The sequence below is a fragment of the Sander lucioperca genome, chromosome 1, assembly GCF_008315115.2.
Source record: "Sander lucioperca isolate FBNREF2018 chromosome 1, SLUC_FBN_1.2, whole genome shotgun sequence".
In the NCBI taxonomy this organism is placed as follows: domain Eukaryota; kingdom Metazoa; phylum Chordata; class Actinopteri; order Perciformes; family Percidae; genus Sander; species Sander lucioperca.
This window is the reverse complement of record NC_050173.1, coordinates 27,995,855-28,018,212: the sequence shown is the minus strand read 5'-3', so window position 1 is coordinate 28,018,212 and position 22,358 is coordinate 27,995,855. Positions and strand designations below refer to the sequence as shown.

The 22,358-nt window shown below is 41.6% G+C and overlaps 1 long non-coding RNA gene across 1 annotated transcript; it reads left to right on the top strand.

Moving 5' to 3' along the window:
- The first annotated feature begins 1,999 nt into the window (after positions 1–1,999).
- Positions 2,000–18,227, top strand: LOC118494474. Its single transcript, XR_004896668.1, has 3 exons — positions 2,000–2,091; positions 2,446–2,455; positions 17,556–18,227. It is a non-coding gene; the product is annotated as an uncharacterized LOC118494474 (long non-coding RNA).
- Positions 18,228–22,358: the final 4,131 nt, after the last annotated feature.

The following is a 22,358-nucleotide window of genomic DNA, read 5'->3' as shown; positions in this document are numbered from 1 at the left end:
CAAGCATTTTTCTGTGAAATTACTCGCGAGTCACCTCGCAAATTTAAAAATGTGCATTGTCTGTCAAATTTCGCCAAATATTATTAAGATAATGGAGATTGCATGTCTTTGACAGTAAAGGCTGTGTTGCCAGTTTTTTACATTAATGCCTCTTTAAATTGTTGTGGTTGTTCTAATATCAAACTGTAACATTTCCCCCCAGAAAATGTGAAAAAACAATTTATGATAGTCAGGGTGTTAGTGTTAGTGAATGGAGACCAGTTAGTATTTAAAGGCCCCTTGTAGAGTTTTTCTTGTAAACAAAGTTATTTTTACATGCATTGTTACTAATACTAATACTAATACACAGTGTGTGTATTCTTGAGGTTTAACAAACATGCTCAATGCATTTCCTAAAAAAATATTTGGTAAATTATTTTGAATTGTGTTTTGTTTACATACATTTTTACTTGCTAGCTGCATTTCTTGATACGTTACCAGAGATGTTCACAAGTAATTTTTTGGAAGTCCAAGTCGAGTCTCAAGTCTTTGAGCTCAATTCCAAGTCGAGTCTCAAGTCTTTGAGGGGCAAGTTCAAGTCAAGTCTCAAGTCTTTTGCCACGAGTTCAGGTCAAGTCTCAAGTCTCTGGCCATCTGATCTGTCCCTAACACTGTATTGTTAAATCTTATGAATTCAAAGCATGTCATGTAGCTACCATCCATACAGTACAGTATCAAAATCTTTATGGGGTCTACTGCAATGCAATCTGAAGAAACACAAATTAAGAACTCTGTTTGAATGTCATAACTGTATTTTTCAACATTTTGGTATCTGCACCTGTATCTTGGTGTCACCATCGTCAATGCATTATTTGATTTGTGAGTGCACGCACATAGGCATAGCGCAGGGGTGGCCAACCAGTTAGGTATGAAGAGCCACAAAAAAAACCGCACCATAGCAAAAAGCCACACAACACATGCACGTCCACACTACAACAGCAACAGTGTCTTCCAGATCTAATGTCATGTCATGTCATGTCATAATACATAGCAGCTTTCATAGTTTTTTTTCTCACTTAGATTGACTCAGTGGGAAACCTGACAGTCTTTGTTATCCACAATCCTTTTCAGGTCTTGCTTGAACTCGGTTGTGGCCACTCGAAGAACTCTCTCACTCATTTGTCACTAAAGGGGCTTTCAAACAGTCGGATTCAGCAGTGACAGGGTTAACGAGGAAGGTGCTCTGTGGCCGCTGTTTTTCCTCAGGTTGCAGAATCTGTCCTCAAAACTCTGCTGCATTATTTTCCATTTTAAAATAATTGGCAAATGTATTGGCAGTATTGGCAGATACATTCAAATGTTTTTTTTTTACTTATCTGAAATACTGTATGTTTCAGAAAAGTTAAAAACAGCAATCAACCAATGACACAGCCCCCAGCCACACAGGAAGAGCCTCACAGGAGCAGGCAAAGAGCCGCATACGGCTCAAGAGCCACAGGTTCGCCACCCCTGGCATAGCGTATGCGTTACATTGCACATTATGGCAGAGGGCAGGGGACATGCAGCTCGTCATACGTTTCCCCAACATATATGCGCCAAAAAAAGAAAATAGAAATGCATGAATGAATTTAGATTTAAAAAGCAATACTTGCATGAAAACAGGTTGTTGAAGAGTCTCGAAGCTCGAGTCTGAGTCAAGTCTGAAGTCTTTTGGGTCAAGTTGCTGTTTGTGCGACTTAAGTGCGACTCGAGTCCAAGTCTCAGACTCGAGTCCCCATCTCTGTACGTTACCACATTATAGCGTGAAACATAGCAGGATATAAATCATGTGCCCATGTGCTCACGCAACTAGTGGTCAAAAACACCTTACCAGCATTGACTGTATAACTATATATATATATCTCAAACCAGAGTAAATGCAAAGTAAACATCACATTTGGAAGCAAGTTTTTACTTTTATTTCCCAACATTCTCAACACTCAAAACTGAGAACTAGTCTTAAATTGATACTGTTTCTTGATAGGTCTGATGGATTGGTACTAATAAGTCAATTTGCTGTGTTTTGGACTGGCTCAGCAAAACATTGTACTGCACCTCCATCATCAAGTCAAGGTAACGTTTGTTATCAGATAGAATAACTCCATCCATTATAAACTTTAATACTGGAAAACATGCATTTCTAAAAAAAGATCCTTGGTGCATTTTTGATAAACAATGTAGGAGAGGTTCCAAATCCATTGTTTGAAAATGCCTTTGCTATTTAGGTAGCTGGGCCTTTGTTGTAATTGTTTAAATAGCTATTGTGACTTAAACTTGCTTTTTTTCAAAATGTTAAGTGAATAACTGAATTGCTTTCACATCATGTACTTTTATTTATACAAGTATAGAGCTGTATTGGTAAATATCAATAAGAAATGGTAATGATGAAGTATTGCTAAAATCCCATCTCTACCCAACCAGAAAAAGACATTGCCAGGTGAGATACAATCTTACAAGCTAAAGAAAAAACACAAGTACATTTTTTTTTTTTACTTCAGAGCATTGTGTGTTAGTAATTGAACACCATCCAGAACAGTTTTCTTGCAGCTGACCAGAATTCTTGGCTTGCCTTGCTCTTCCTTCAAACCTTCTATTTAAGGATTGCACCCCCTTCGAGCTATTGTACCACTGCCACTGTGCTAATCAATCACAGACCATGCTGTGTGCAGTAGTTTACGTGTGTGTGTGTGTGTGTGTGTGTGTGTGCGCGCGCGCGTGCGCGCGTGCGTGTGCATACTTGCACATTTGTGAAGAGGTGTATAGCTGATGCTATTCGAATGATTATGAGTCCTTAAACATCAAGCCTATTGCTAAATTGCCCTTGACAAGGAAATATGTTGTTAGCTTAGATAATATGCTGCACATTATTTTAGGCTATAGTGCTCTGCCAAAATGCAGGATTATTTGGAGCTTGCAGGGCGGCGGCAGCTGCACGCTTAGAGATACACAGAGCTGAAACAGGGAGCATCACCACCATTATGTTGCCAGTTATGGAGACAAGAAAGAAAAGTGTAGCTTATACCTACAGGCAAAAAGAAATGCCTGTTGGCACCTCCGCACATATAGTATTTAGACATGCAACAATTTTATGCTATAGAAAAGCAGTATTTGCATAGCCATAAATTTGCCATAATGATACACTCTAGGGCTTTAAAAAATAACTTTTACACAAGGTACAGTAGCTACAAAGATTTGCTTTGTGCTTTCATGTGGTCCAATTTTGAGTTTTCCAGTTCAATTTCCCACTAAATCTAAGAAAACACAACACACACTTCTGTCTTCAGCCTGGTGAGTTACATATCAAAAGCAGTGGCAGGAAAATGAATTAAATACATTATATGCCAATAAAAATCAGACATCATTATTACAATTCATTTGGCAATAATATACAATAATGTCTTTGTGAGTACTTTTATTATACTCAGCTAATTACATGTTGCTTCTCATCGGTGGGTTTATACATAATGTATCTCAAGACTTCATTGATCAAAGCATGGAATAATGTAATAAAATACACACTTGTTTGCATTTGCTCGAATAGTACCTGCATGAATGCTTGAAACAGTTTGCACATACTGTATGTACATTCATGTTGTTTTGCCAGTCATTTCAAATGTCCAAACATTTAAAGGGGTGATAGAATGATTATATAGGGTATTTCACACGGTTCCTTAAGGTCTCCTAATTGGGTATGTAACATTGGTTGGGCTGAAAATTGCTCGAATGCTATTTTATGTGTCCTTAACTACCCTGTGAATATGGCCCTATTTGTAACAAGAGCTTTTCTTCCAAATACGGTATGCTCATGAATATTTAGGTGAGCTGCGCGCTGATTGGTTTGAGCGAACCACATACACATCCATTGGAGACTAGACAGCAGGTCTCATATTTCAGACACTGCAAAGTTATACATTGTTTGTCTGCTATTTCGTTATTAAATTCACTTCTGAGACTTTTTTATGCGAGAAATCTACTATATAAAGCTCAAATATGGGCCGTTTTACGAAAATTGATGGCTAATTGCAAATTTGGTAAGACGTGTCGGACTTTAGGAGCTCCACACAGTCTGACGAGAAAATGGCAACCTCCATATCCAGTGAAAGTCACCGTTTCTCGGTTACTGGTCTACCGGGGCTTGGCGGAGGCTGGCTGGCTGCCAGCTGCCGGCATAACTAGAGTATATTTACAGTTTGAATTTCGTCACGCCACTTATATAACGTATACCCCAAGGTCTTATAAAGCTAACAATGGTGTCCGATTTCAATTTAATGCATTTTTGTGAACATTAGGGATTTCGTTAGCTGCTACTGTCCCTTCAATCCTATGTGTACAGATCGGGGCTAGCTTCACTTTTGGCATAATTAGAGTATATTTACAGTTTGAATTTCGTCACGCCACTTATATAACATCTACCCCAAGGTCTTATAAAGCTAACAATGGTGTCCGATTTCAATTTAATGCATTTTTGTGAACATTAGCTAGGGATTTTGTTAGCTGCTACTGTCCCTTCAATCCTATGTGTACAGATCGCGGCTAGTTAGCTTCACTTTTGGCATAATTAGAGTATATTTACAGTTTGAATTTCGTCACGCCACTTATATAACATATACCCCAAGGTCTTATAAAGCTAACAATGGTGTCCGATTTCAATTTAATGCATTTTTGTGAACATTAGGGATTTTGTTAGCTGCTACTGTCCCTTCAATCCTATGTGTACAGATCGCGGCTATTTAGCTTCACTTTCAGCATAATTAGAGTATATTTACAGTTTGAATTTCGTCACGCCACTTATATAACATCTACCCCAAGGTCTTATAAAGCTAACAATGGTGTCCGATTTCAATTTAATGCATTTTTGTGAACATTAGAGATTTCGTTAGCTGCTACTGTCCCTTCAATCCTATGGGTAAAGATTGCGGCTAGCTGCAGGCCCTGGAGCTCCATCAGGGCCTCGGCATTTTTTAGTCCAGTAACCCAGAAACGGTGACTTTGCGCGGGTATGGAGCGCCGCGGGCTTCCCTTCGTGACGGAGATCCAGCTAGCTCACAGCGAGCCGGAGTCTATGAAGTAGGACACGCCGGGCGGCGAGGCAGCACCGGCCGCTGTCACGTAGCCTGCTGAGCTCCTGCTGAACTGCGACGCACAGTCGGACAAAATTTGCAATTAGCCATCAATTTTCGTAAAACGGCCCATATTTGACCTCTACATAGTTGATCTCTCGCATAAAAAAATCTCAAAAGTGAATTTAGTAATTAAATAGCGGACCTCTGGAGATCTGCATGACCTAGCTAGATTCAGAAGACTAAGCTGACCTCAGGTCAGTGGTGTAGCCTATGCAAATTTTTGGGGCTTGACAAAGACTAGGAGTTGAGATTCTTACGTCAACTTTTAGCTTTGTTCAGATTCGCCCGTTTTCAGCGGCAGTTTCAAAATGTGAGATTTGTATAGTAAAGGGGTATCAATGGGATTTTGAGCTTCTATGTATGTCCTATTTACCCACCGTCGTTATTCAACTATGACAAGGTAAAATCGGTTTTGCATTCTATCACCCCTTTAAAGCAGTTGTATCACTTCCATTCTGGGGAGGCTTGCTGATATGTGCTGATATCTATTGTCTTCTATATTTTCCTCTCAACATGCATCAACATTACAGTATATGGGAATGTTTGTCTGACAAATTGAATGCAACATAAATCATTCACACATCCCACCATATAACATCTCCATGAGGGATTCTCTCCATGTGTCATTCTCATATGACAAGGCGCAACAGTAAAAACAAAACAAAAAAACACAATCAATAAAAACACCTGCTGACACACATGCACCATAAAAGCATCTTGAGAGGATGCATGTTTCACAGTAAATCAAAGGTCTTACAACAAAACTGTCAGGGCCGTATCAGTCCGAGAGAGTTCAAGTGAATCACTAGTATATGTAAGGACTGGAACGATGGTACAGGCAAAAATAATGAACTCAGTAAAGATTATATTTTTTAAAGTTATAGTGCTGAAATATAATAAAAATAAATTGAAACAAGGTGCTGAATTAGAGTTAAAATAGTATAATTGCTAGGGCTGTGGTCGATTAAAGACTTAGTCAACAAATATTCATTTTGTCGATTAGTCGACTAATCAACTAAGAGGGGGCAGCCCTAATAATTGCATATTAATAAGCCCTATATAAACATATCGTGTGCTGTATGATCGTTATCATCCAGACGAAATGCTATTTGGAATGATTGAAAAACACATTAACTATTAAAATTGTTGCTGATTATTTTTCTGCCTATCGATTTATCGACTAATCGTTTCACCTGTATTTGATAGCATCATCATTGTTATTGTTATTATTATTGATGCATTACACAAGCAACAACATTAACATGCAGCTGACATGTTAGCTACATGTTAATGCTGTTGCTTGTTGAGGTAATATTAACTACTTTAAACTACATAACCTATAACAATAGATAGATAGATAATATAAATCTTAGCCAGCAAAGTAAGGCAAGGCAAGGCAGCTTTATTTGTATAGCACATTTCAGCAACAGGGCAATTCAAAGTGCTTTACATAAAAACAGATTAAAAAATTCAAAACAGATAAAATACGAGAATAAAAGTTACAGTGCAGTATAAGAAATTAAACATTAAAGAGCAGTTAAAACAGTTAAATATATAAAAGCAGATAAAATAGGAATTTCTCTTCATATGCTTATATAGATTGTCATACAGTGTCAACAATGAAACTTCAGTATGAGAAATTAACCGTTATTTAAAGAAAGGCAACATGTAAGTAACAAGTAACTATAGCTGTTAAATAACTGTAGTGGAGTAAAGAACACAATAGCCATCTTAAATAAAAAAGGAGTAAAGTACAATTGCCTAAATTCATACTTAATGTAGTATTAAACGTATTTTTGCAAATATGTTTTTTTTATGACTTGCATGTCTTCATTATAAATAGAAAAAGAAGTGGTGTCACATCAAATGTAGAATATTAGGCTGCAAATACTAGAAATGAATTAACTCATGCCATGTTGAAGTGTAAAGTCTTTCTTTAAAACTTGCACTAAATTTGCCCATAGCCTTACAGCAGGATATTATCATGGATGGATGTCAAAGAGGGGAGTCTGGAAAGCTGGTGGAGCTTGTACCAATTAAACCAGTTAGTGTTTTGTGGAAAACTGTACAAATAGATGTCCAATAGATGACAATAAATAAATGGGAACACAGCAGCTGAGACCATTCCGGCATCTGAGGCTTGCCATGGGTAAGACCGTGTCAGCAGGACTAACACAACAGATGCGTTTGTACACCACCTGGTTGATGCATCCCACAAACTACATCATTTAATCACTGACCCTTTGGCTCTGTGAGAGAAAGAGAGAGAGGCAGAGAGAGAGCAAGAAGGAGAGACTGCAATAAAAATGAATTCTGAATCCATGAGATGTCATATGAAGCTTTAATTTTAGAATCCTCATGTAGCAAAATGACCAAATGTATTACCAGCCAAGACTAATCCTTATTATATAAATCCCTACATTTCCTACTTTGTCTTGTTATGCGAGGCCTTGTGTGTCTAATGGATGCTACTTACTCTATTTCTGCTTCCCTAAAAAGCATCAAGTATTATATGTGAAGTGGGACACAATCTCATCCATCATGATCAATGTCTCCATGTGTCTGTCATATCATTGGACAGCCAAAACATACTCACTCTACTTGCAGTTCCCAATGATGCAGAAAATAAGGCCAGAACATGGTCTGAACATTAAGGAATATAAAAGTGAATTGGAAAGCCAAGTAAAACAATAAACATCAACAAAATAGACAGCACATGTAATGGATTGTGTACAACAACCCCTTCAGGCGGACAACACACTCCATGCTGCATTTCTGGTCAGATCTTATTGGATTGTAAATCTCATTATATTTCTACAAACTACGCAAGTTTGATTACATTTGAGTAAACCACAACTTGAGAGCGGGTTTGACATACTGTCTTATCTGTAAGATAAAAGAAGAAGTGGTACAAAAATGACGTCAAACAGTCACATAACTAAATCCTCTAATAGCAATGAGAGTCAAATGCTTTGGCAGCGAGTTTTGGATGGCTGAGGTCTGGAGAAGATTATTTTTGCTATGTGGAGTGACAGCTAGCTTGTGAGCAAGAATTAGCTATTGGCATTGTCGATAAAGTGGCTAGACTGACCCCACCAAATAAACCCCACCATTCTTTCCGGACCCCACATGTAATTTTGATACACATGAGCGGTATTTTAGATGGAGTTATGTTTTTTTCTTTTAAAGCTCTATCTAAAAATGTATAAGTAAAGAATCTGGAGCAAATTGCCAGCACATTTTGAAATAATTTAATAATGATCAACGTTATAGTTCCGTTTTGTTGACTTGTTTTACGTATTTCGCAGCCAGTACTCTGTTCAGTCAAAATGGAGATATAACAAAAAGTTGAAATCATTATGTCTATTATCTGGACCATGAGCTATAATTGGAGGGAAGCCACTGAGGTCCTGCATGAGTATATTGTATAGGGCTTTTGGAAGTGCACTCAGATAATACTCGGTTTATGTACAGTAAATAGGAATACAAATATACAAATGGGGCTGAAAAGCGATTCTTTTTTTTATTGCAATTTCAAAGACTGCAGTTTTAAATTTGTAACTGAGCTGTAATTTTGATTGTAATTTAAATTGTTAATATTGTCTTAGCTGCAGAAGTGGTGTCTAACTCTCCCACTCATGATATTCAATACGTATGTATAGTCCATGATCAGTATTGGGAAGGATACTTTCAAAACGTATTCCGTTACAGAATACAGAATACATGCCCAAAAATTTAATTTGTCTGAGTAACGTATTCTGAACACTTGGATTACTTCCACATTGAATTGCATATTATAAGTGTAGGAATGCAGCCATCACATACAGCTTACTAAACAGGCCTATTCTGGTGTGTTCTTCTATTCCAACTGGCTGAATGTGTACCTAAACAAGCAGATAGATTTTTGTATTTGTAGTCCCGAACTGCATACTACAAAAATCGAACCGCAGTCTAAGCTACCACAAGCTTATTTTAGCTAATGTTAGCTAACATGTCAAACGGGGCTAGTCAGTCTTTCAACAGCTCTGGGGATAGTAAATCAGCACGTAGGATAATGTAAAGTCGCACGTCAACTATAAAATAGCAAGGTGACCAGTAAAACTATAGCAGACAACTACCCTTGGCTGGCTAATTAAAAAAAATTACTTTAAGATGCTTCTTCAGGTTGGAGGTGGAGTAATTTGGATGCTGAAAGGAGATTGGTTGCTGGCAAGCAGAGGTTGCACTGCACAGTTATATTTCGTTCTCCCTTCTCTTTCTTTAATGTGAAATGCTGTTTGAATTTCCAAGATAGAAATGCATTCCTGCCCTGGCTCTGTTGTGCTGGTTCCGGCTCCATCTCTACCTCTATCAGTGACCACGCAAATAGCTAATTTCTTCGTTTTCATTTTGGGGCTTCTGGGAAATGCATGGAGTTGTGAGAGTGAATAAACTTGTGAAAAAGAAGTATCATCATGTAATCCATTGATTTCAACAATGTAACTGTATTCTAAATACCAACTATTTAAATTGTAACTGTAACGGAATACAGTTACTCATAATTTGTATTCTGAATACGTAACGCCGGTACATGTATTCCGTTACTCCCCTAACGGAACCTGATTTGTTCAGGTCCTATCCCCTGACCAATCGGCAATCCTAACCTTAACTACTCAAGGTCAATGCCTAACCTCAACCAATCGGGCTGCTTCGTAGGGCAGGTCTTGCCTGGAACTGCAGTTGGATCCATAATATCACGTCTGTTACAGCTACAGCCCAGGATGTTTGGAGTTGCTATGGCAACAAATGACAGCTCCCGCTAGGTCCGGTGGTGAAGCCAGAAGCCACTGCTGACGGGCACAGAGCTCTCAGCCTTCCGCCTGAGCTCCGACTGCTGTCTGTCCGTGCAGCAGGTTGCACTGCCGTCTGTCAGTATTAAAATGAGACAGTTTCATAACCTGTCAAAACGCCTCGTAGTCACGTTTAAATGTAGTCAAATTTTTCAACTTTGTGTTGTTTTGTGCGATTTGCTGTCGTGTTGTGTCATTTGCTGTTGTGTTGTGTCATTTTCTGTCGTGTTGTGCGATTTGCTGTCATGGTTTGCACTTCAGGGCCACCGTAGTTGAACTGAGCTCCCGGCACCCAACCCAACAGGTAAGTGCAGCTCAGACCGCTTATCATGTGGAGACAGCCTGAGACTGGGGAGGGAGAGTCTAAGGCTGAGTGTGTCTGAGGCTTAGGAGGGAGGAGTGGGAGACGATATGACAGGGCAGCCTGTCTTAATCACAGGTAATCGCAGTATGAAAGCAGTGCACAGTTATTTTCATATTTGTATTCTGAATATGTAACGCCAGTACATGTATTCCGTTACTCTCAACACTGTCCATGATACAGATACATTTGTTACGATACAATGTCTATGATTAAAAGCCAATTTGATACAAATAGTTAATTAAAATGTAATATTTTTACTTTTTTAAATATCTGTTAAAAAACTAGATCATTTACTCAATAATGTACTACATTATTGTATATACAGAATCAGGTATACCCAAGAAACCATGTCCTCCGCCACACCATATACTGTAGTTACCACAGGCAGTAATACACTCAGCTGTATGCACTACATTTTTATCCATTCCCTAAGAAAGATGCATTTTTTACTGCAATGAAGTTTAGTAATGATGTTTACCTCAGTTCCTGGGACAGTGTCATCCTTCTGAATTTGGTATTTTCAATAACACTGTATAGGTGCATGTCCTAAATAAAACAACACATTGCTTCAGTAACTGGAAAAAACTTTCTAACGGCTTGTTAGAAGTAGCATTAGCTGATAACGCTAGCTTGTCTTGTGTCGACTGCTGCTCTTGGTAACTCAACTGTCAGCGCACACATCACATGATGCAGGATCCGGATCATGATTAAACACCATTGTTATATTACAAAAAATAAACTACAGGATACATAAGCAATGGTAGAAAACAAAAGAATAGCAAAGCTGCTGTGTGACAAAGCTAAAAAGAGAACTAAACAGAAACACAAAGTATATGGTTGGGATATATTGGAGGACAGTAGCATAACTGTCTCCAACAAAGTATTTTCACGTACTATATGCAACCAATTTGAGTTGGCTAATACGTTTTAGGATGCATTGTAATGGCGCTTGGATTTCATTCCCATGCAACATGAATTTCCAATGCAGGAAGTTGGTAGACAGTGCACAAACAACTGACCTCTCACCTGAGACATGTATGAGTATAAATATGAACATAATACAATAAAGAAACAAAAACATAGCTGCTGATTAAACAAATAAGTTCTATTATCAATATAATGCCATTTATCACAGAAAATCACTTTGTTTAGCTGTCAGAGATAGAAACATAAGATTGGCAGACAACATGAATCTGTAATGATGATGAATCCATCATATTTGCAACTTTATATGTATATATAGCTGTGTGCACTGAAAGGTCTGCACTGCCCGTATACTGTATATAATTCACTAGAGGATTAGGACCCTATGGAAAGGTTACTGTACAATCATCCATATGGCTGTGGTAGGCAAAGCAGATTTAATCACACATTTTGGCTCTTAATCTTATCATCAACTGGGTATGGTGTCTGAATGTTTTTTTTGTTGCAATGTAGCCGTTAGTCAAATGAGGCCAGTGCAATCAGTCCTGACAGATTTAGAGCATGTTACAAGCCCTGTTTGTCACAGGCTGTACCTGCCACTCATCTAGCAACAGAGAGAAAAGAATAGGAGAAAGGAAAAAACACCATTTTGTCATTTGCCATTTAAATATCTTTAGGTAACCTAAAAATAAGTAATTTTAGGGCCCCCTGGGGCTTAAATGGTGTGCCTTGATTTTGGTGAAAAGCACTGCAACCTACACAAAAAGATTTCCATACTTTCTGCTAATTGCTTTCAATTCCCCACCCAAACTTTACATAGTTCAAGACTGACATCTTAATGATAGGCTTGTTTGATTTGAAGGAACTGCAAAGTCACATTGTCACATAATCAAGATGTATCTGTTCTGTTGGATGCGTTTTGTACAATTCTTTTAAAAAGATTGTAATTATTAATGACATATTTACAGATGTAAACTTTGTAGAATTAGTACAAGCACCTGCATTTCCCTGTTGTGATAGGTTCCTATACCATGTTTTCACCAAGGCCTGCATTACTCTTTGGCTCATAATTGAACACAAGGCAGAAGCCATGCCAGACGATGAAGAGCTTATATTTTTCCATGCGTCTGCACACCTGCATCCTACCGTCTAAATAAATCTAAATGAAACCTTTTAAAGTCGTCACATCACAATTTGAAGTCCTTTGACCCAAAGTAGGTCAATCATTCCTGACAAAACCACAAAAAATTGGACTCTTTCAGTCCTCTCTTGATTGCCTAATTTGAACAGACATGGATTGACACGGCAGGTGAAGATTTCCGTGCTTAAAAAATAGCAGGTTTGAAAACGTGCTTCCAAGCCTATTCAGTGTTGGATGGTAAATAGTTGCAGTTTAAAAAAAAAAGAAAAGCCTGTTTCTTTTATGCAACATAATGTTCTGGCCATGATGACAGAAAGAGTTGAGAAAAAAAAACATTCATGTTTGTGCTTTAACATTTGACATTGGCCATGACAAGTCACATTATACTCAAGTTTATTCATATGAAAATAATCAATTTACCATTTTTAAATTCTAAATGAATTTGTATAACCATGTAGGATAATGGTAAAAAAATTGTGTTATTTTGTTGTAATTAGGAAAGGAAGGTATAGGGGAAGAGAACAAAGGGTGTAGTCCTCGATTTCTGAAATTCTCTCCACATAATCACCTGCAACAGGATTAGTTCAGGGGCTCAGGGTCTGCCACTAGGTCCTAAATATGTTTGCCAAAAGCCCCAGCTGGCCTTCCCCATTATTTGGACCAGGTACTGCAAAGTCCCCCCACCCCCAAGAGCATGCCATGCCTCCATGTTTTTCTGCATCCTCTCATCCACCCATAACCATCAACAACACTGGCTTCTCTCTGTCTCCTTCTTAATGTTGGGCACAGCCAGAGTACCCACAATTATGTTTATCAGTGCTTGAGATCACTGCTGTAAGAAAAGACAAACGGACGGACACTCAGTCCGTTCCACTTTAAACGCGCCTTCACTCACTCTGCTCGTCATGTAACTGAGGTCATGAGTGTCATGCATTTTGCCTCTTGTAGTGTCATAATTTGCTGATTGAAGGCTTTAAAAAACTGCATGTTTGTATTTTATAAATGACTGCTCTTAGCTAGCAAAGCAGTAAGCAAACTAGCTAAGAGTTGCAAACACAGCTAGAGGGTCCATATGCAAGTTGCAAATTAAGCACATTTGAGAAAAACATGAACAGGACATTTCTGAAAAGATTATACTGTATTTCATACTGAGATGCATGAATTTTAAAGACAAATTGTATTAACTGGTGTATCGTCACTTGTGTATAATTTCTGCTTTTTTCCTCATGGGAACCATCATTGTGGACACCAGTCCAGACATTTTATGGTTGGCACTATGCAAAGTGCATTGTGCACTGTAAATATCACACCTTGCCATTGTGCACAAAGTTCAAATGACTTTTAACTTAAACCCTGTTTGCTGCTACCCTTTCAAAGCATGCCCAATCAAATAATGGTTTACCAAGAACCTTAAAAAAGAGAACCGGCTTCCTGTGTGCCGTAAGTCTAATTTTTAATAATCTCATTTTGAAATAACTGTGTATTGGCTTTTCTTCGGTTTGAATCTAACAGTTCATGTCTATAAATTATATAAATTACATGATGACGTATAGGTTTTGAACTACAGTGGCCCTGAAGTGCAAACACAACAGCAAATTGCACAACACAACAGCAAATCGGCACTACACGGCAGCAATTCACACAACACAACAGCAACTCATACAACACGACAGCAAATCGGCACAACACAACAGCAAATTGCCGCAACCCGACAGCAAATTGCCACAACATGCCAGCAAATCACACAGCACAACAGCAAATAAAAACAACAGCAAATCGCACAACTTGACAGCATTGGTGTGACTGAAACAGAAAGGGTAGGTACGTATTGGACACTGATCCTCGTCCTGATTGGTTTTGTGGCACATAGTATATTTTGGGGTATTTTATGTGTTATTTACTTTATTTTATGTATTATTTAATTTTGTATATTTGCAAAAATGAGATACCCCCATTTAATGTATTCCTTATGAGTATAAAGGCACAATATCATCCGTTGGTACAGTGTATAAACTAGTTTGCGCTGCCTTCTTCAGTTGGCCCAAATTCTGAATGAATATTTTGAGTAAACTTGCCACTGAAGACCTTTTCTTTCAGGTGGGTAAATGTCACCAAAAGCACCTTTAGATGTGTTTTAGTAATGTTGTTAGTCTGTCTATTGTGTTTAAATTATTATTGTGCTTTGTTAAATTAGTAAGCAGAAACGGCTCTCAAGTTCATAATGCTAGCGTAGTTCCCCAGGGATTTGGGCTCTTATTTTTCTTATCTGTACATAACATCTTCTTTGCTAACATTAGCTAAGGTCCTAAGGGCTATGACTGTTGATGGTAATTGTTGATTTTGTTTAGATGTGCCAAATTCTAATATTATTGGTCAGACCGTTGGATGTCACTTGCTGCCATAGTAACTCCAAACATCCTCTCTCCACTGTCTGTTGTGCGTTATTATGGATCCAACTGCAGTTCTAGGCAAGACCCGCCCTTCAATAGCATTTGTGTGCTATGATTAGCCAGGCGTCCATTCTTGCACGAGGTAACGGAACCTGATTTGTTCAGGTCCTATCCCCTGACCAATCGGCTAGCCTAACCTTAACTACTCGAGGTCAATGCCTAACCTCAACCAATCGGGCTGCTTCGTAGGGCAGGTCTTGCCTGGAACTGCACTTGGATCCATAATATCGCGTCTGTTACAGATACAGCCCAGGATGTTTGGAGTTGCTATGACAACAAATGACAGCTCCCGCTAGTATTGTAAGCTCAACGGTCCGACCATAGACAGTATATAAGAATGGACCAACAGATCCCGTTGCTCTGGACGGAGACCAGTGAAGGCCATTAGAAGCACTTTTCCGGTGATGGCTGAGCGTTACTGCACAGCCTCCAACTGAGAGAGATGACGTAAATGTGACGTGAGCAACCTGTCTGAAAGTTGTAAGTCTTCTGGTAGCTGTGCCAAGAGAAATCTCAATCATTCCCAATCTTACAGAGAAGGAGAGCGTAGGTAAGGAGATAACATGGACACAGGCTAATTATTGCTAACTAAAATGCTAGTTAACATTAGTAATTAAACTTAAACAGCTAATGTAAGTCGAAACTGCCTGCGAGCTTCTCCTGTACTATACGGTAATTCCTCTACTATGCGACAGTAAGTCGCGTGGTTATGACACAATTGTTAGCCTATTTTTACAAAAACGTCTGCTACGGAGCCATAACGTGAGGTACAAGGTAATGGAGCCTTTTATATATTGTCGTGTTTCTTTAGAAATAAACAATGGACAAATAAAGTCTTTAAACGCTTCAGATGTAAAGTTATTCGCTGTCAAAGTGACGTCAAAATGAATGGCAGTCAATGGAATGCTAACGTCGGGTGATCGCTTTGTAGCATCAAAATGCCGCCATAGGAGGTTCGAGCTCCGAAGCGAAGCTTACCCCCTTGGGTCCGACCAACAATCACTTCAATTATTACAATTAGGCACATCCAAACAAAATCAACATTTACCATCCACAGTCATATCCCTTGGGACCTTTAGCTAATGTTAGTAGAGTTTTTCCTGCATAGAGAAAGTTTTGGCACCCCCAAAGAGGTAATTCGACAGCGCCAAAAGAAAAACCACGAGCGTCAAAAGGGTTAACCCTAACCCTCTGCCCCGGGGGACCGGTGGTGAAGCCAGAAGCCGCTGCTGACGGGCACAGAGCTCTCAGCCTTCCGCCTGAGCTCCGACTGCTGTCTGTCCGTGCAGCAGGTTGCACTGCCGTCTATCAGTATTAAAATGAGACAGTTTCATAACCTGTCAAAACGCCTCGAGGTCACGTTTAAATGTAGTCCAATTTTTCAACTTTGTGTTGTTTTGTGCGATTTGAATTTGAATTTATTTCAGGATAACCCCTTGAGATGTAGCATCTCATTTTCAAGGGAGTCCTGCACATATATACAAACACAAAGATTAAACATACAGTACATATACAAAAAAGACACAGATACAAACATATATACAAAACAATGCCTCGCTCACCTGCCCTTGACCCCACAATTAACATAGCACACATATTAAAGTATATTGATAAAATAATCAGTCAAATGCATTAGACAACTAATGCGTCATATATCAATATATCAGTATGCCTTTTGACGAAATATAACATACCAGATGACATCACATCTCACGTATTAATATCAAAGATTTGCTGTCGTGTTGTGTCATTTTCTGTCGTGTTGTGCGATTTTCCATCGTGTTGTGCGATTTGCTGTCATGGTTTGCACTTCAGGGCCACCGTAGTTGAACTGAGCTCCCGGCACCCAACCCAACAGGTAAGTGCAGCTCAGACCGCTTATCATGTGGAGACAGCCTGAGACTGGGGAGGGAGAGTCTAAGGCTGAGTGTGTCTGAGGCTTAGGAGGGAGGAGTGGGAGACGATATGACAGGGCAGCCTGTCTTAATCACAGGTAATCGCGGTATGAAAGCAATGCACAGTTATTTTCATATCAATAATTTTAAAAACTTAATGCATATTCACTCCACAATACGTTGTTTGTTGTTGTGAAAAGTGGCTACTCCTCCTTTCCAAATGTGTAAATCATTAGCTACTTAATGTGCTTAAGCAAATATCTGTGTGAAGATAAAGTGGATATACGCATATTGCATCAATACCTTTTGCTGTGGAAAATAAACAGACAGAGAATATGGTTTTGCTTATTCGAATAATCTTCTTGTTTATAAATGTTGTCTTTAACCAACATTTGGCCCTGGAGTGAATGGGTGAGGTGAAATGTTACATCTGTATATCGAGTTAAAAGTAGACTGACAAAGACTGACAAAATAAATCTTAATTTTATGACAGCATTTTTGAACATTCATTGAAATGGAGAATAAGTGCAGCATAGTTCACCATTTGAGTTCATTGTGCTGATGGACAATGCCAATATTGCATCATGACAAAAACATCTTTATTGATATAACTTGATTTTCCTTGAAGTATTTCTTGCAAGTCATTACAAAGTAAGTGATTTTAAAAAAAGCAAAAATAAAGGTTTAACTATGCACGGCCAGAATGGAAATACCTGAGTAAAACAGACATATGTAGATCGATCTTAGGTCAAGCATAAAAGATTGAGATTCTAACACCTTACAATCCTGATAATCTTTCGATCCTCATCAGCCCGGAAGGACTAGGGAAAGATGAAAGCATCCTGCTGTTGCTTATCCCTTCCCAGCATGGCCACTGCACTGATCAGAGGAGGAGGACACAGGTGGAGACCTGGAACAGTGTCATCATCAGTGCTCAAACAGAAAGGAAACAGTCTGGCCCAGGCTCCAGGAGCTGGAATTAGCCAAGGTGGGAAATGCCAGCCAAATGCCTTTTTGCTCTTCTTGATTCCATTCTCCCCTCTCACAATATCAGGGGCTGTTCTGCGGATGGAGAGTAGGCTAATATTGAATAGGCAGGCCAGACAAATAAGAGCAAAGTGTACTTAGCCACCTGTGGACCAGCTGGAGAGAAGATGGACATAAGATGGCATGGAGTCCTCAGAGATTCAGCCTGATGAACAAAATGAATGAAAACAACAGAAGCACTGGACCTGCTGCCACACAGAAAATTATACAGACCCTTTATTTGAATTACTAATGAATGGTTCTGCCACAGTACTTTGAGACATCTGCGACTTGATGAATAGTGTGTGCTGAGTTGCTTATATTGTATTGGTTAAAATAAATCCGACCGTTATAGTTTGTCACTTGCAGATTGAACCACAACATTGTATCTAACAAGTAGTGCTAAGTTGGTTGCTTGAATGCGTATCAAGTTTTTTGTTTAAGCTCATTTATTAATATTTCCCCTCATCTTGTGCATGTCTCCATGCAATTTGCATGAAGGCTTCTACATAGACTTTCCTAGTAATCAATCAGTCTGAGGCTGAAATGATTATTTGAGTAATAAAAATAGTAAAATTCAAAATCTGTGCCTTGAGGCTTTGTTTTCATTATGAAAGTAGTGATGCTGTTTATTGATTCATGTTGAAAATTAAGTGTTGAAAATGGGTGGAGTCTGACAAGAAACTATTTAAATTATTGAGCCTTATTTCTGGTTTGAAAGTGGCTGTGCTGCTGCATTAGCCGCTCGCCAGTGAAAAGTATAGCGTCTAGCTAAGGCTAGCCCACTAGGTTAGTTACCACAGATATACCATTGGCAATATTACAATATCCTCTCCGGGAACCATCACCTTATCGTGGTGGAGAGGTTTGTGTGTCCCTATGAACCTGAGGGCTGTGTTGTCTGGAGCGTTGTGCTCCTGGTAGGGTCTCCCAAGGCAAAGTGGTCTCAGGTGAGGGGCCAGAAAAAGAATGGTTCAAAAACCCTATGAAAAAACGAGGTAGAGATGATGTGACCCTGCCCGGAGGAAGCCCGGGGCCCCCGTCTGGAGCCAGGCCCAGATGGAGGGCCCGTCAGCGAGCGCCTGGTGGCCGGGTTTGCCACGGAGCCCGGCCGGGCACAGCCCGAAAAAGCTACGTGGCACCTCTCTCTCCAACCCATGGGCCCACCACCTGTGGGAGGAACCGCTGGGGTCGGGTGCGCTGCCACATGGGTGGCAGTGAAGGTCAGGGGCCTCGACGGACCAGACCCGGGCAGCAGACGCTGGCTCTGGGGACGTGGAACGTCACCTCTCTGTGGGGGAAGGAGCCGGAACTTGTGCGGGAGGTGGAGCGCTACCAGTTGGATCTGGTGGGGCTTACCTCTACGCACAGTCTCGGTTCTGGAACCATACTCCTGGATAGGGGTTGGACTCTTTTCTTCTCCGGAGTTGCCCAGGGTGTGAGGCGCCGGGCGGGTGTGGGGATACTCACAAGTCCCCGGCTGAGCGCCGCTACGTTGGAGTTTACCCCGGTGGATGAGAGGGTCGCCTCCCTACGCCTGCGGGTTGTGGGGGGGGAAACTCTGACTGTTGTTTGTGCGTATGCACCAAACAAGAGTTTGGAGTATTCGTCCTTCTTGGAGACCTTGAATGGAGTCCTGTATGGGGCTCCAGTGGGGGACTCCATAGTTCTGCTGGGGGACTTCAACGCGCACGTGGGCAATGATGGAGACACATGGAGAGGCGTGATTGGGAGGAACGGCCTCCCTGATCTAAACCAGAGTGGTTGTTTGTTGTTGGACTTCTGTGCTAGTCATGGATTGTCTATAACGAACACCATGTTCGAACATAGGGATGCTCATAAGTGTATTTGGTACCAGAGCACCCTAGGCCAAAGGTCAATGATCGATTTTATAATCGTTTCATCTGACCTGAGGCCGTATGTTTTGGACACTCGGGTGAAGAGAGGGGCAGAGAGGAGCTGTCAACTGATCGCCATCTGGTGGTGAGTTGGGTCAGAGGGTGGGGGAAGACTCTGGACAGACCTGGTAAACCCAAACGGGTAGTGCGGGTGAATTGGGAACGTCTGGAGGAGGCCCCTGTCCGACAGACTTTCAACTCACACCTCCGGCGGAGCTTTTCGTGCATCCCTGTGGAGGCTGGGGGCATTGAACCCGAGTGGACAATGTTCAAAGTTTCCATTGCTGAAGCTGCGGCGGGGAGCTGTGGTCTTAGGGTCTTAGGTGCCTCAAGGGGCGGTAACCCACGAACACCGTGGTGGACACCGGTGGTCAGGGAAGCCGTCCGACTGAAGAAGGAGTCTTTCCGGGATATGTTATCCCAGAGGACTCTGGAGGTAGTTGCAAGGTACCGAAGGGCCCGAAGGGCTGCAGCCTCTGCCGTGAAAGAGGCAAAGCAGCGGGTGTGGGAAAAGTTCGGAGAAGACATGGAAAAGGACTTTCGATCGGCACCAAGGTGCTCCTGGAAAACCGTTCGCCACCTCAGGAGGGGGAAGCGGGGAACCATCCAAGCTGTGTACAGTAAGGATGGGACGCTGTTGACCTCAACTGAGGGCGGTAGAAGGAGCACTTTGAGGAACTCCTAAATCCGACTAATACGCCCTCTATGGTAGAGGCAGAGCTGGAGGATGATGGGGGATTGTCGTCAATTTCCCTGGTGGAAGTTGCTGAGGTAGTTAAACAACTCCACAGTGGCAAAGCCCCAGGGATTGATGAGATCCGTCCAGAAATTCTTAAAGCTCTGGGTGTGGAGGGGTTGTCTTGGTTGACACGCCTCTTCAACATTGCATGGAAGTCGGGGACGGTGCCTAAGGAGTGGCAGACCGGGGTGGTGGTTCCCCTTTTCAAAAAGGGGGACCAGAGGGTGTGTGCCAATTACAGGGGTATCACACTTCTCAGCCTCCCCGGTAAAGTCTACTCCAAGGTGCTGGAAAGGAGGGTTCGGTCGATAGTCAAACCTCAGGTTGAAGAGGAACAATGCGGATTCCGTCCTGGTCGTGGAACAACGGACCAGATCTTTACTCTTGCAAGGATCCTGGAGGGAGCCTGGGAGTATGCTCAACCGGTCTACATGTGCTTTGTGGATCTGGAGAAGGCGTATGACCGGGTCCCCCGGGAGATACTGTGGGAGGTGCTGCGGGAGTATGGGGTGAGGGGGTCCCTTCTCAGGGCCATCCAATCTCTGTACGACCAAAGCGAGAGCTGTGTCCGGGTTCTCAGCAGTAAGTCGGACTCGTTTCAGGTGAGGGTTGGCCTCCGCCAGGGCTGCGCTTTGTCACCAATCCTGTTTGTAGTATTTATGGACAGGATATCGAGGCGTAGTCGGGGTGGAGAGGGGTTGCAGTTTGGTGAGCTGGGGATCTCATCGCTGCTTTTTGCAGATGATGTGGTCCTGATGGCATCATCGGCCTATGACCTCCAACACTCACTGGATCGGTTCGCAGCCGAGTGTGAAGCGGCTGGGATGAGGATCAGCACCTCTAAATCGGAGGCCATGGTTCTCAGCAGGAAACCGATGGAGTGCCTTCTCCAGGTAGGGAATGAGTCCTTACCCCAAGTGAAGGAGTTCAAGTACCTTGGGGTCTTGTTCGCGAGTGAGGGGACAATGGAGCGGGAGATTGGTCAGAGAATCGGCGCAGCGGGTGCGGTATTACATTCAATTTATCGCACCGTTGTGACGAAAAGAGAGCTGAGCCAGAAGGCAAAGCTCTCAATCTACCGGTCAGTTTTCGTTCCTACCCTCACCTATGGTCATGAAGGCTGGGTCATGACCGAAAGAACAAGATCCAGGGTACAAGCGGCCGAAATGGGTTTCCTCAGGAGGGTGGCTGGCGTCTCCCTTAGAGATAGGGTGAGAAGCTCAGTCATCCGTGAGGAGCTCGGAGTAGAGCCGCTGCTCCTTCGCGTCGAAAGGAGCCAGTTGAGGTGGTTCGGGCATCTGGTAAGGATGCCCCCTGGGCGCCTCGCTAGGGAGGTGTTCCAGGTACGTCCAGCTGGGAGGAGGCCTCGGGGAAGACCCAGGACTAGGTGGAGGGATTATATCTCCAACCTGGCCTGGGAACGCCTCGGGATCCCCCAGTCGGAGCTGGTTAATGTGGCTCGGGAAAGGGAAGTTTGGGATCCCCTGCTGGAGCTGCTACCCCCGCGACCCGATACCGGATAAGCGGACGAAGATGGATGGATGGAATATTACAATATTATATGTAACTCACAGACTTTGATTGAATTTCATGATAAATCCACACAGGCTCCATGCTGTCCCAAGGCATGTGCTTGAGGTCTCCCTTGATTACTTTTTGAGCCCCTTGTGATCCCTTTATGCACATTGTTGAAGTAGGGAAAATCCCAAATAATGTGCTGAGAATTAGTGGAATGGGATGATAAGATACCACTGTGTGTTAAAGCAAGAATGTGTCCCTTTATGATGCTCAAAGCAAGCTGATAGCCAGGAAGCTGCCATCAGCTCTTGCTAGGCTACTTCCCGCACACATGGTCTCATGCTGCTAGTGGATAGCGAGTCCATAGAACAAGCGGTGGTTTGCTACCATGCCCAAAGCTTGAGCCTGCCATGAAAGAAGAACCAGTGGGAGA